Raw genomic sequence first — 5,402 nt, 5'->3', positions numbered from 1 at the left:
ACTGTCATAGCTACCTTTCAGATTTGAATTTTTTTTGTCACTAATAATGTGCCTTTTAGCCTTTTCTTAAATACTAAAAAGACCCCACCTCCAAACCTCAAGGAACATTTCCAACCCAATGGTAGCCAACCTCCAGGGAGGGCCTGGGGATATCTTGGAATTACAGCTCATCTCCAGATTGTAAAGATCAGATCTCCAGGCAGAAAAGGTTGCTATGGAGGCTGAACAGGGCTGTTGTGCAAAAGAAACATTTGAACCTCCCACACAATTTGTGGAGATGAAATACTTGAGGCCTACTGCACAGGGTTGCTGTACAGATGAAACTGAAGGCGACAGTATCCAGTTTCATCTGCACAATATCCTTGTGCAGTAGAAGAAGAAGAAGAAGAAGAAGAAGAAGAAGAAGAAGAGTTGGTTCTCATATGCCGCTTTTCTCTAACCAAAGGAGGCTCAAAGTGGCTTACAGTCACCTTCCCTTTCCTCTCCCCACAACAGACACCCTGTGAGGTGGGTGAGGCTGAAAGAGCCCTGATATCACTGCTCAGTCAGAACAGCTTTATCAGTGCTGAGGCAAGTCCAAGGTCACCCAGCTGACTGCATGTGGGGGAGTACAGAATCAAACATGGCATGCCAGATTAGAAGTCCGCACTCCTAACCACTACACCAAACTGGCCCAAAATGTTGGAGAAGAGACATGCATGTCTTGGTTGTGTCTTCCCTACAGCAGAGAGGCTGGCCACAGCAGTATTTTAAGTGACATAGGGCTTTTCTGTGGCCTTCTTGTTGGTCAACCATTAGGCAGAAGGATAAAGCTTTCTCCCCTCAAACGGAATGCACACACATGCCCACAGGCTGCCCTAGATTGCTCTAGGAAGGAAACACCTCCGTCGCTGCAGTCAGGGGCTGTTTGGGGCTTCCTTCACAGCAGGCATGAAGGGAGGGGGAGGGTGAAGAATCCTGAGCAAGGGTAGCAATTGGCCATGAATTGTCAAGATTCCACCAATAAGATTCTTCAGAACCTTCAGCATTTTATCAGGGTGTACGGTCATGATTTTATAGATAGAACCCCCTAATCTGAGGACCTAAACCAGCCTTTCTCACCTTTTTTACTGTTAAGAAATCCCCCAAATATTTTTCAGACTTTGAGAAACTCCAGCAGTAGTGTGATGGTGCAGAACATGGTTGGGAAGCATAGTGATGTACATTCCCACCTGGGGCCCCTTCCCACCCTCTCCAGGTCCATCATTGCTCATTTGGGGGGGGGACTGGGTTGACATGACCATATATAGTTATATCACCTGATAAATGATTAACAATTTTAAAAAATATATTAAAATTAATTAACTCCCATCCATTCGGGAAACCATTCCAGGGCTGTCAAGAAATCCCAGGGTTTCCCAAAACCATGGCTGAAAAAGCCTGGCCTAAAGTGCAACTTTCTTAGATTGCACATCCATCCATCACGTATCCCACAGAAATTAGCAATACTGCCCATTCATTGGCATTTCAATGGATATTTTCCAGCTGCACTAGCTTCACTGTTGTATTTACCTATAATTCACTTGTAGGGTTTGACTGGAACTAAGATTTGAGAACTGTGGCCCACTTAATTGCTTCCTCTTGCTTCTCTTTTTTTAACTATGAGGTAAGGGTTTGATTATGATTAGATGGAATAAGTCCAATTTGAAACCAGCATATAGTTCTATAAACACTCAATTAGAAGCATATAGGTGAAATATAGGCCCTATGATATATTGATTAATGCAATGTGCATATTACATGAAGACAAATACTGACATTTAGGTCATTCATTAGCACACATTCTTCTCTGTCTTTATAAACATATAAACCTTGCTACTACACTCTAGTGAGAAACACATTTCAAAAACCAAGGCTTGAAAGGGAAAAGGCAACACAATTGAGATTAATAGTGTTCATTACCTAGTCGGACTCCTGACCTACCCAAATTTGAAAGTATTTATTTTTCTTGTTGAAAAAATAAGAGGTAAAAATAGGAGGGGGGAGAACTGTTTTACGTCTAAATTTGGCTAAAAGGTTATTATTTAGGTTACTCTAAGGTGACTTTCTATTGGTTTTACAGTACATGCCACTGAACAGACATACAGTAACTGAATTGTTTCAACTTATCAAAATAACATTGAAATAGACTTAATTGTTGAGCTGGAGGAAAACCCATGTGTCTCCTGAGACTATTAGTGTCATTTAAAAGGCTAAATGTATCATAAAACCTATCTTTAACTGACTAAGATTATACAGACCAATACAATTTTAGCTAATGCTTTCCACATTTCTTGGAGGGAAAGTAGGGGAAAATGGATGTAGAGCACAGTTGATGCCCTTTCTGAGGAGAATTTCAGTGCTACAACTTTTCTAAGAAATTGAGTTCACTTAATGTGCCCACTGTGAAGCACTTTGCTTGGTAAGAAGCCATGCTGTAAAGTGTTGGACTTGGCTTGCCAGGCACTCAGCTGAAGATGCATGTCTGAGGGACTGAGAAAGGATATAAATAGAGATATGCATGAACTATGGCTCATTGCTGAACCACAAGCTGAACCACAAATATACATGAATACGTGACCATGTGAACTGAACCATTTGCATAGATTTGCACAGAAGTAGTGGGGAGCAGAAAACAAGGCCACTTAAACTAAATAGTTGAGCAGTGAGTCTTGATAATCAGCCACTTTAAAACAGTGGGGAACAAAACCAAAGGGTTAAATGGCTTCCTTGAAGTGGTGAGGAGGAGACTTTGAGAGTTTAAATGGCAGCCAGCATTTAAACCTCTGGTTTTACTCCCCACCACTTTGAAGTGAGGGGACATTTCATATCCATAGATACTTCCCCCACCCTGGAGGCATTCCATCCTTACTTTCTGCTAGCTCCAGGGCTTTGAAAGGGAAAGGCATGTCTTGCAGGGTGATATCTAGTAACTCCAGGTCCCTTTGTCTAGAATTATGCGTGAATTCTAATATATCTATTGAGAGCCTATATGAGTGGAATTCTCTTTTCACTTGCACACATGGGCAGTGCCATGAATACATGCCAGCTGTCTCTGTTGCCATATTGTTTATTGGAGGAAAAAAGTTTTTTTTTTACGGTGTATGTGCACTGAATACAAAGAATAACACTCCAAACTATATGTCTGTGCGAGCTGAGAATCTTGGAGTTGAAGAAATAAAATGACAACATTTAGGAAATAATGCACTAATTGTGATGATAGGTATGATGAGATGCAGTTTATTTATTTGGAATTTTAGTACAGCGTCCTGATGATTCAAAATAAGATGGCACAACATTCTATTTACTATCAGGCAAAACAAAATATGCAGTCTGAAACCATTAAAACTAACACTAGCCACCAAAATTCAGCACAGGTAGAAAGGTCTTACAAGACATCTGAAAGATTTCAGTTTTGGTTGGTTTTCTCAATGACAATGTTCTGTATTTCATGATTTAAAAATTTTGTTTTGTTCATTTTTTCACAGTCTATGTGATATGTTTATACTGAATATAACAAATACTGGCAGTGCCATTTCAAAATGGTGGGGAAGAGAGGTAGAAATTTAAGCATTATTTTTATGCTGTCAAAGAGAGAAAAGGTTGTACCTTTCTTCCAAAGAAGTTTAAAATATAGTGGAGGAATATCAAGAGTAGAGACAAACAGAAGATCAAATCTCTGTAGCAGGAACAAATCTCTCTATTTAACCATCTTAAGTTCTTACTGGAATTGTACTTCAGCTATCATGAAAGCTATTTCACATAACTTCTGCTAACATAATTGTTATTTTTGCAAGTTTGGTTGCTATGGAAATTCATGATGTAATCTTTTATTTCCATCACAATTGTTACCCTTTCTTCTACCTAGCCAGTTTTACTTTTTTATTTTCCTTCTCTTTTAGTCCAGTTAATTCTTGGAAACCCTTTAACATTTAAGATATAATTATCCATATGAATGAACACTGGTGCCTTTCCTCAAAAAGTTACATTTCCTTGTAACTACAGGCCTTGTCAAGCTTTCTTCATTATAGTCATGGGTGTGAATGGAAACAATTGTAATTTCCTCATGGTCGGCTATTAAAAAGAACTTGAATCCTGTAAATCTTTTGAGAGGAAGACATTACAGTGACTTAAATTATTGTTTATGTCTAGCTCTGCATTGATGTATTTGGTTCTGGCTTAGTAATTGGGAAAGGGCAAAATGCTAAAACAAGGAGTTTCATTTCAAATGTGATTTGTCCAACAAAGCTTGGCCCTATATGCAGAAGTTGGGTGTTTCTTAACTCCCTACAATCTGAGTAACTTTTACAACATCACTATACAGTTTTAAAATGGTGTATCACCTGGCCTTCCACAGTACAGAGATATCCAAATTAGAAGTGAAAGGTTAAAGAATGGTAAAAGAGACTATCCTGGAGAGACATGATAGAAGTTTATAAAATTAAGTGTGGGGTAGAGAAAGCAGATAGAGAGTGCAGGACACCGTAAAGTGGCCAACTCACCTCCTAAGGCAGGTGATGTCCCACTGCCACCTTCATGTACTTATGTCCTGCATGAATGAATTGTGAGTTGAAAATAGAGCGGAGACATTATGTACATACTGACATCACTGCTAGTGAATATCTGGATGTGAAACTACCAAAACTCCAGGAGCCAGCTTGGTGTAATTGGTTAATAGTGATGGCTTCTAATCTGGTGAACTGGCTTTGATATTCCACTCCTCTGCACACAGCCAGCTGGGTGACTGGACTTGTCACAGCCCTGGTAGAAGCTGTTCTCACCGAGCAGTCTCTCGCAAAGCTCTCTCAGTCTCACCTACCTCACAGGGTGTCTGTTGTGGGAAAGGGATGGTGACTGTCAGGTGCTTTGAGACTCCTCCTCCTTCTGCCATTTTCTATGTAAGATTGGTGAAATCCTAAAGCATCCGTGATGTCACTTACAGGTTTCTGCTGGATGTGATATACAATGTCTCCCCCCCCCCCTCCATACCTCCTTCTCTAAAAGGTCACAAGCACATGCCTAGCAATGAAGTTGATGGACAATAGATTCAGGATGGATAAAAGGAACTCTTTCTTTACATAATGAGCAATTCATTTGGGGTTTAACTACCATTAGACCTAGTGATGGTCATTAGCATAGATCAGCCTTCTCAACTTTTTTACTGTTGAGAATCCCTTGAAATATTTTCCAGTTCTTCAAGAAACCCGTGAACTGGTGCAATCATACAGAATATGGTTGGGAAGAATAGCTGTGTATTTGCCTACCTGGGGCCCCTCCCTTTCTCACCCTTTCCAGGCCTCTTACTGGGCATTTTAGGAGGAGTGAGTGGGTTGACATGACATATATGGTCATATCACCCAATAATTGTTTAACAAATTTGAAAA

This window comes from Paroedura picta, chromosome 9 (genome assembly GCF_049243985.1).
Source record: "Paroedura picta isolate Pp20150507F chromosome 9, Ppicta_v3.0, whole genome shotgun sequence".
Lineage (NCBI taxonomy): Eukaryota > Metazoa > Chordata > Lepidosauria > Squamata > Gekkonidae > Paroedura > Paroedura picta.
This window is presented reverse-complemented; position numbering follows the sequence as displayed.